The sequence below is a fragment of the Tachyglossus aculeatus genome, chromosome 11 (genome assembly GCF_015852505.1).
Source record: "Tachyglossus aculeatus isolate mTacAcu1 chromosome 11, mTacAcu1.pri, whole genome shotgun sequence".
Classification (NCBI taxonomy): domain Eukaryota; kingdom Metazoa; phylum Chordata; class Mammalia; order Monotremata; family Tachyglossidae; genus Tachyglossus; species Tachyglossus aculeatus.
The window spans coordinates 62,127,112-62,137,653 of record NC_052076.1 but is presented as its reverse complement, the minus strand read 5'-3'; positions in this window follow the sequence as shown (position 1 = coordinate 62,137,653).

Below are 10,542 nucleotides of genomic sequence, written 5' to 3'. Positions count from 1 at the left end.
ACAGTGCTTTGCACATAGTAAGCACTTAATAAATGCCATCATTATTATTAACAAATACCACAATTATTATTATTATTAGCATTGGCACTATGCTCATTATCATTAATATGAATACAAATAAAAATAGCATTGGTTAAGTGCTTTCATATACCAATTGGTGGGGTAGATACAATCAGATCAGATAGAGTGTGTGACCTACATGGGGTTCACAGTCTAAAGGGGAGAGAGAACAGGTATCTAATCCCCATTTTACAGACAAAGAAACTGAGGCGCAGAGAAATCAAGTGATTTGCCTAAGGTCACACAGCAGGCAGGAGGCAGAGTCAGGATTATATCCCAGGTGTCCTGACTTCCAGTCTTGTTGCTCTCCCCACTGCCTCGCCTCAATGGGATTTACGCATAAAATTTTGCATCCATTTTGCAATGTGTTGCATCCAAGCCCTCTGCTCACTTGCTGTACACGCTGTCCCAGCAAGAACCTGACTGGCAGAGGTAAGAGTGTGCAAGTGGCACCGTGCAAACCACTAGCATTATAGTTAATAATCAATAATGGCATTTGTTAAGCACTTGCTATGTGCCGCCAAGCACTGTACTAAGTGCTGGGGTGGATGCAAGCAAATGAGGTCTTAATCACAATCTTAATCCCCATTTTTTACAGATGAAGTAACTGAGGCACAGAGAAGTTGAATGATTTGTCCAAGGTCACACAGCAGACAAGTGGCAGAGTCAGAATTAGAACCCAGGTCCTTCTGACTCTCAGGCCTGTGCTCTATCCATTAGGTGATGGTACAATCAATTACTTCAAGCAGGATTGTGGTTCTAAAGCCTCTATGACTGGAATGAGGCTTAGCCATCCTTTCTTGCACTAGGTCCTTTAGAAATTCTCCTTTTTTGGTTTTTTTTTTTTGTTTTTTTTACAATCATTTACCTCATTTATCAGGGTTACTTGGAATTTTCTTCCAGTGGTAAGAAGTCATCCCAATCTATAGCCCTTGCTAATTTGATAAGTATGTTCATGATGCCTTTGCCCAGGTCATCAGAAGAGGCAGAATTTGGTACAACCTGGCAGATTGCCATAACGTCTTTGCCTGTGAGCATCCATTCAGCTGAACACCCATCTCACCCAGGCTACGGCCCAGAATAGTCCATCAAATAAAAAACAAACCAAAACACGTGGGGAAGGAATGAAAAATCTTCCAAAGTTATATAGATGGGTTCCCCAACGGGTTGACTTCTTTTGTTCAACAAAACGTTATTCAGGCAAAATCCTTCAAGATGATATGATAAGCAGGAGGTTTATAATGGCTCTGATCAAACAGCTCATAGTTTAAATTACAAGGCTGCCCAATCTTTTGAACAGGGGGTGGTGCTGAGGAAAAGGGAGATGGGATTTTCCATGAAGCTCCATAGGAAGAAAGGACTCATGCATGGGGAGTTGACTGATGATGATGAGAGTTTGCATGCTTTCCTCTAAAACCAAAGCAGGTGTGGGTGAACCTGTGGTTCTCCCCAGTGGCAGGGGGAACCCCAGTTTAGGCCACCATAGCTGGGGCTCTTCTAGCTGGTTGCAGAGAGCTATCCCTACTACCGACGCACTGTCCACCTTTTCCCTCCCTTCAAAGTAGGCTCTGTCCAAGCTTTTCGAGAGGGCTCTTTCTGCCCGAAGTCCATCTCCCCACTTGCCGGCCAAAGCTCCTTAGAGGTGGCTGGAGTGGAAAAAGCAGAAAAGCAACTGCAGCTGCTCACCAGATCCCATACCCTCTGACCTGCCTTGGGGCAGGCGGAGGAGATAAAGTGAGAAGCCTCATGTTGGTTTCCATTTACTTTTTTAAAACCAATGAAAAATTCATTCATTCATTCATTCATTGAATTGTATTTATTGAGGGCTTACTGTGTGCAGAGCACTGTATTAAGCACTTGGGAAGTACAATTTGGTAACATATAGAGATGGTCCCTACCCAGCAACGGGCTCACAGTCTAGAAGGGGGAGACAGACAACAAACAAAACATGTAGACAGGTGTCAAAATCGTCAGAACAAATAGAATTAAAGCTATGTGCACAATTAATAAGCCTGGGCCAGCAGTAGTCTGAGGTGGGGTGGACCCCAGAATAGGTGAGCACCATGGCCACTACCCAACCCGGGGGGTCTTTATGTCAGGGTGGCCGCCAGGCAGGCATCAAATTGCATCATATGACTGACAGAGGGAGGCAGCACCATGTTGTGTTATGGTTCAACCCCTACTTCTAAGGATTGGTAGATTTAAGCAGACACCCTGGCAAATTCATCAACCAACCAAACAGTACCTGTGCAAATCACCCCCCGGCCGTGGGCCCAATAGATTGCTTGGTCTCATCATTATGGGGGACATCACCCTATCATAACGAGAAATGAAATTGATCAGGCACGATCTGCTCTTCATGGAGATGGGGTGGTTCTTCCCATTCTTCAACGCTTCAGCTCCTAACAAAGCTGTGGATGTGCCCAAGGATACGTTAGACGTTCCGGCGATTTCATTTATTTCCAAACCAATTCAGTCATCCATAGACCTAAGGCAATATGCGGATCATTTTTTTTAATTGCTGCAAATGAAATGCATAATTAAATGCTGTAAATTAAAAACTGACAATGTGATGAGCTCACCGACTCTGATCTGAACTGAACAACTCAGTCCTTAAATCTGAATAAAGGGAAAACTCCATCTCAGTTCAGGAAAAGGGCCTAACTCTTTTGTGTAAGAATGTTTAAGATTTATGCTCTCCCACTGGACTCCAGGGCTATTCTGGGGAGTTTTTAAACCATTCCAACCTCCAGGACAAAGGAGGGGATTTTTTGAGACTCCTCTACTAGGGAAAAGGGGTTGGGATGCTTCCACCCTTGGAAACATATTCCCTCAAAACCCAATCTCCTGAAAATGGCAGTACCCTGCGCTATACAGAGTATGCGTATGCACTCAAAAAAATTTGACATTTATTATTTAATCAAAGCTTCAATCCCCATTTTCCATATGAATATCTCTGCTTACCAAAAGTCACAGAGTCTGATAGAGGTGGGTCCAGTTGGTGGAGGGAGCAGTAAAAAGAGGTTTTGGATGGCATAAGTATCTTAGAGGATCCCCCATAACTCTTATCTTAAAATTATTTTGTTTGTCTCAGACTAAGGTGCCCAGTTGGACTGGGATGAAAAGTTTTCAGTACCCATTGAGTTCAGACCACTGGCCCATGGAGGGGTCTAAGAAGAGGGGCCAGGAGGGTTATTCTAAATTCATCCTGCACAACATACCCAAAACATCAAAACATCCACTTATACCAAGTGAAGGGTACATATCTATAGGTTACACATGAGGGAACACACACACATAACACACACACACATAACACACACACACACACACACACACATACACACATTCACTCAGGCACTTGTAGGTGGACCCAATACATACCCTCACTCCTCATATCCAACGAACAATTACTCTCTCCCCCTTTAGGGTCTTATTGAAGGCACATCTCCTCCAAGAGGCCTTCCATAACTAAGCCCTCCTTTCCTCTTCTCCCACTCCCTTCTGCATCACCCTAACTTGCTTCCTTCCTTCATCCCCCCTCCCAGTCCTACAGCACTTATGTACATCTTGTCTTATGCTGTTGAGTCGTCTCCAACCCATAGCAACACCACAGACACATCTCTCCCAGAATGCCTCACCTCCATCTGCAATCGTTCTGGTAGTGTATCCATAGAATTTCCTTGGTAAAAATACGGAAGTGGTTTCCCGTTGCCTCCTTCCGGGCAGTAAGCTTGAGTCTCCACCCTCAACTCTCTCCCGTGCCACTGTTGCCCAGCACAGGTGAGTTTTGACTTGTAGCAGATTGCCTGCCACTTGCTAGCCACTGCCCAAGCTAGGAATCAATGGTAGGCCTCTGCTTGACATTCCTCCCATAGCCGAGACTGGTAGAGTACTGGAAATTCTCCAGGTGCAACCCTGAGGGGGAACTTATGTACATATCTGTCATTTATTTATTTATATTAGTATCTGTCTTCCCCTTTAGACTGTAAGCTCATTGTGGGGAGGGAATGTGTTGTTATATTGTTGTACTCTCCCAAGTGCATATTACAGTGCTATGCACACGGTAAGCTCTCAGTAAATATGACTGACAGGCTGACTGACTGACCCAGAAAAACCAGGGCAAAGGCGTATTGCACCTGTGCTTCAACACCCCCCACCTACCTCATTCAATGATGTTGGCGCTCATCATTCCTGATTCTTTCAGTCATGTGTCGGCGCAGTTTGGGTCTTTGAATCCATTGTTGTCTGCTTTCAGGTTGGATTCCAGTCACCCGAGGATTAGTTTCTATATGATCCATCATTTCTTGTTTGAATTATCACACTGGGCTACCTGCACAAAAAAATGCACTTTCCCTACCCTCCAGTCTTTTGGTTTTTACTTTTTAATGGTATTTGTTGAGTACTTACTATGTGCCAGATGCTGTACTAAGGGCTGGGGTATATAAAGCTAATCAAGTTAGATCCAGATCATGACCCACATGGGACTCACAGTCTTAATCACCATTTTACAGCTGAGGCAATTCATTGATTGATTCAATCATTCAGTCATATTTATTGAGCACTTACTGTGTGCAGAGACCTGTACTAAGCACTTGGGAAGTACAAATCAGCAACATATAGAGACGGTCCCTACCCAACAACGAGCTCACAGTCTAGAAGGGGAAGACAGACAACAAAAGAAAACAAGTAGACAGGTGCCAAAACCATCAGAATAAATAGAATAGCTATATACACATCATTAATAAAATAAATAGAGCAATAAATATGTACAAATATACACAAGTGCTGTGGGGAGGGGAAGGGGATTGGGCAAAGGGAAGGGGGCGATGGGGAGGGGAGGAGGAGGAGGAGAAGAAAAAAGGGGGTGCAGTCTGGGAAGGCCTCCTAGAGGAGGCGAGCTCTCAGTAGGGCTTTGAAGGGAAGAAGAGGATAGTTTGGTGGCTGTGTGGAGGGAGAGAGGTAGGACGTGGGCCAGGGGTCGATGGTGGGACAGGCAAGAACGAGGCCCAGTGAGGAGGTTAGCGGCAGAGGAGTGGAGGGTGCGGGCTGGGCTGTAGAAGGAGAGAAGGGAGGTGGGGTAGGAGGGGGCGAGGTGATGGAGAGCTTTGAAGCCGAGAGTGAGGAGTTTTTGCTTTATTCAAAGGTTGATAGGCAACCGCTGGAGATTTTTGAGGAGGGCAGTGACACGCCCAGAGCATTTCTGTAGAAAGATAATCTGGGCAGCAGAGTGAAGTACAGACTGAAGCGGGGAGAGACAGGAGGATGGAAGGCACAGAGAAGTTAAGTGACTTGCCCAAGGTCACACAGAAGACAAGTGGCAGAGCAGGGATTAGAACAAAGGTGCTTCTGACTCCTAGGCCATGGTGCTTCTAGTTAATGATATCGTCCACATCAACAGAATTCACTGAGCACTTGATTCATGCAAAGCAAAGCATAGTTTTGGAGAACTAGGAGCGTTAACCCTCCTAAAATCACATTTCTCCAAGAGGCCTTCCCTGATTAAGCCTTCATTTTCTCTAACCATCTTCCCCTCTGTGTCAGCTAGTCGCCTGGCTGTGTACCCCTGAAGCACTTTGATGCTCACTCCAGCCCCACAGCATTAATCTTCCCCTATCTACTTAACTTCCATGTCGGTCTCCCCCTGTAGACTGTAAGCTCTTTGTGGGCAGGGATCATGTCTACCTGCTCTATTGTACTGCATTGTACTTTCCCATGCATGTAGAACAGTGCCCTGAACAGAGTAAGCATTCAATAAATACAACTGATGGATTGAGTCATAGGTAGGCAAGAAAAATACGTAGACGCAGTCTCACAAATATCAATAGGACCTAGAAATAATCATAATGAACATGCAGTGTACATGCTCACTTCAAAAGCTTGTCAAAATATTGTTGGTTAATTACAAAAAATATGAGAGCCTAGCCCCTTAATTCCCACTGACTCAGTGACTCAAAGAACATGGTCTCATATTGCACAATCTTCTCCGAGAATGCAACAACAGCATTATGCAAGGATTTACTGTAGCCGCCAATTCTCCCTTTCACATTGTGCTAGGTAGGCATAGCTCATAAGCTCCATGGTTCTCTGCGGAAACATGAGACTCTAGTGTGTAGAGCTGTCAATCACTTACCTTTCACAAACACTTAAATTCACTAGAAAGGGAAAAAAGCCATTAAGAAAATGTTGTCAGAAAGAATAAATCAGTTTAAAAATTTGAAAATAAAACGCTCGTCACTACCCATGGCAAAATTTTCAGAAACTGGGTGTTCCCCAGAGTTCAAAACCTGAAGCGTCAGAATATTTTCTTTCACTTCCCAGGCTGCTGTGTGTAATAGATGGCAGCACTTTAATTGCTAAATGTTAAGCCTCAATGATAATTGACTTTATCTGTAGGGTTTTGTTCTTACTAGGTTGGCATATATATAAAGACACGACATTGTTTCAATCCCTTAAACTATTTATGAGTTGCGGTGTAGCAAAATGATCATTTGGACTGGTTTTCTGGCTGGCAAACACTTTTTAGAGTTCTTTAAAAAAATTTGCCTCTCATTAGGGAAATCTTGTTTATCATTTAAATGGTAAAGGGAAGCCATTCTGTCTATCTTTTGGCAGTTTCTTTTGTCTGTATTTTGGGCACCTAGAAAGTTGTTGGCCCTCAAACAGTATTTATTTGGGGTTGAACAATCTGGTTTGGTGCCTATGCTGATTGAAATATCTGGATAAGTTGTCCACTTTCCCCCTCACTTTGTGCCGTTTAGACAGGTCTCTTTAATAAGGGGGAGGGTTAGTTTTAATGGTGGAATTTTAGAGTCTGTGCCTAATCAGCACCTCTCCCCTCATCTCCTGAGTGAGTTTGGAAGCAAGCGGAGTTAGGGTGGGGATTCCAATTTCTCAGTGTTTTGAATAAATCTGGTAGGGTGCGGTGAAGGTTGTTCCCTGAACGACTTCCATCCTGCCAAACTTCTCACCTCCTCTCCATCATCCTCCAACTCCCAGCCGATCCCTTACTCATGCAAAGCTTGGGAAGCTAGGATTCCATCCTCCGCCACCCACCTATCTGCTTCCGCTGACTCCACACAATGCTGTGAAGAGTCCTGCTCCATGGGAAATGCTGTGTCAGGAAATCAGACTTCAGTGTCTGGGGATACTGGACCTAAAGCCCTGAGGTGAAGCAGTGTCACCTGTGTTTTACTGAAGGATAAGAGGAATTTACTTACTTGTTTGCTTTTGATAACTGCTGGGTCTTCTCGATGTAAGTTGGTGGTTTAGATTTACTATTAAAGTATTCCGTACTCCCGAGTGTCCCTTCCAGAAGCTCCCCAGAACTTCAGAGGGACCAGTGATTCAGGGCATGGAAGTTCCCTGTCTTGGATTTAGCAACACTAGATGGATCACTTTAGTAGGCATTGTGGAAATTAAAGTCACTTAACCTTATTGTGCCTCAGTTACCTCATCTGTAAACTGAGAATTAAGACTGTGATCCCTATGTGGAACAGAGAATGTGACCAGCCCGATTATTTTGTATCTACCCCAGCACTTGGTACGGTGTTTGGCACATAGTAAGCACTGAATAAATACCATAATAAAAAAAGAGGTGCCAGATATTCTCTGCCATTTTTTTAACAGTATCCATTCAAGTGCTTACTATGTGCCAGGCACTATACTAAGCTCTGGGATAGACACAAGCAAATCAGGTTGGATATAGGCTGTATCCCACGTGGGGCTCACAGACTCACTCCCTATTTTATAGATAAGGTAACTGAAGCACAGAGAAGTCAAGTGATTGCCCAGTGTCACAAAGGAGATAGATGGTGGAGCTGGGATTAGAACCCATGTCTTTCTGATTCCCTGGCCCATGATCTATCCACTAGGATAATCTGCTTCTCTAAGATGTTACAGTTTAATGGAAAGACAGGGCAATTATAAATAAATCATAGCCACTTCTGAGTGCAGAATACTGTAGTAGACTCTTGGAAGAGTACAATAAAATGAAGAAATGGTCCAAATTTATCTTGAAGCAGATTTGGCTCCTACAAATACACGAGGCCAGACACCTCAGAAAAAGCCTTTAGGACCAAATTTTTTAATGGTATTTGTTAAGTGTTTACTATAGGCCAGGGACTGTACTAAGCCATGGGAGAGGTACAAGATCATCAGGTTGGACACAGTCCATGTCCCGCATGGGACTCATAGTCTTAATCTGCATTTTCCAGATGAGGGAACTGAGACAGAGAGCTGTTAAGTGACTTACCCAGGGTCACACAGCAGTCAAGTGGGGGAACCCTGGACTAGAACCCAGGTCCTTCTGACTCCCAGGCCTGTGCTCTATCCACTAGGCAACACAGCCTCTCTGCTTTTTTGTGTGGTATTTATTAAACATGTTTTATGTGCCAGTCACTGTTCTAAGTGCTGGGGTAGATTCAAGGCAATCATGGCAGATACAGTCCATGTTCCACCCAGTCTCAATTCTCATTGTACAGATGAGGGAACTGAGGCCCAGAGAAGGGAAGTAACTTGCCCAAGTCCACACAGCAGACAAGTGGCAGAGCCAGGATTAGAACCCAGGTCCTTCTGACTCTCAGGCCTGAGCCCTATCCACTAGGCCATGCTGCTTCTCTGCTTTTCAAGGGAGATGCTGATGGGTCCCTTTATTGCTCAAGTCAAACTCAGAGTGTCAGCAGAGAAGGAAACCAATCCCACAGATTTGATTTCCTAAAGCAGGACATAGTGTTGTCTTTCCTATGGGTTGGATGAAATTCCATCTCCACGAGACTTTCAGTCACCATCATAGTCATCATCATCATCTTCATCGTCCGCTATACAGATCGAGCTCCTATCGTGTGCTGCTGTCACCTTGTTATGGGCAGGGAATATATCTACCAACTCTGTTATATTGTATTTCCTCAAGCACTTAGTTCAGTGCTTTGCAAAGAGTAAATGCTTAGTAAATACAATTTATTGTTCGGTTGGTTGACTGAGCACTGTATTATGTGTTTGAGGGCATCAGTTCTTTGCAGACGGGGAATGTATCCACCACCTCTGTTATACTGTACTATCCCAAGCTCTTATAACAGTGCTCTGCACCCAGAAAATACTTAAACAATACAACTGATTGACTGATTCAGAAGAAATTTACAACGAGAAGCCTGCCCACAAGGAGTTTGCAGTCTTTCCTCACTTCCAATATTGTTTGATCCTTCTGAGTAGTTGCTAGATCATTTAAAAAAATCCTCTCCTTTTCCCTAGCAGAGGAGAAAGTCAAGGAAAGCTTTTATGTTTCTGCTGTGTTTCCAAATGTTTCATAGTGATTGACAGCTCTGCATTCATATTCCCATTATGGCACCTGCAGATAATGAGATATCTCAAAACCGGAATTTCCAGCATGGGAGCCTGCCAGGAATATTATCATCAGTGTTCAAGCGAGCCATTCCTGCTGCACACATGACCTCTACAAATTTGAAATGTCAAAACACAGCCAGAAGCTGAAACCAAGCCACTCAACTCCAAGTGGCTATTCGACTTTTTAACGGACAAGCGGGAGTTCCTGATCTGGAGAGAATTATGGATTCCCAGCAAAGAGTGATCTTTTCATTAACCTCTATGGATGCAGAGAATAGGGATTGCCCATCTTTTCTACATCCTGGAGCTTGAAGGGGAGGGTGGAAGGTGAGGACAGACAATCTAGATTTTTTTCAGCCAGTCAAAAGTCTTTCTCCTTAACCTGTGTCTATTCTAGAAAGTCATCCTGATAATTCAGGGGAAAGAGGTCTTTTGTACTGAAAAATATAGATAATCCCAAGTGCTTAGTACAGTGCTCTGCACACAGTAAGCGCTCAATAAATACAATTGATTGATTGATTGATTGATTGATTGATAATTAAGGGTCTCTCCCCTACAATTCTAGTGTATATTTAGAGTTGTCCTTTAAACTCAAAGAAATCATCATGGATTGGCTGATGTTCAGGCGATGGGGAACGAGAACCTTGACCACACAGTTCATACACAGAGACCGGCCTTGGGCCATCGTGTTTATTTGCAGATCTGGAATTGTTTTCATTTTTTTTCATCCTTGGCTCACATTCTTTTTTTATGCTATTTGTTAACTACTTACTATGTGCCAGACACTGTGCTAAGTGCTAATCAGGCTGGACACAGTCCCTGTCCCACATGGTGCTCACAGTCTCAATCCCTATTTTACAGGTGAGGTAACTGAGGCACAGAGAAATTTAGTGACTTGCCTAAGACCACACAGCACACAAGCGATGGAGCCAGGATTAGAACTGGGGTCCTCTGATTCCCAGGCCTGGGCTCTTTCCACTAAGCAGCATTAGTTCCTTTTCTACTACTGCATTGTTGGTCATTGTGAGGTTTACAGTTACTTGCATCTCTTCCAGGTATATGCATCTAGAGTGCAATCATCTGCATTGGACATTCTTTTATGGCCCTACCTAGGACTTTCAATGATGCACAAAGTCGGTT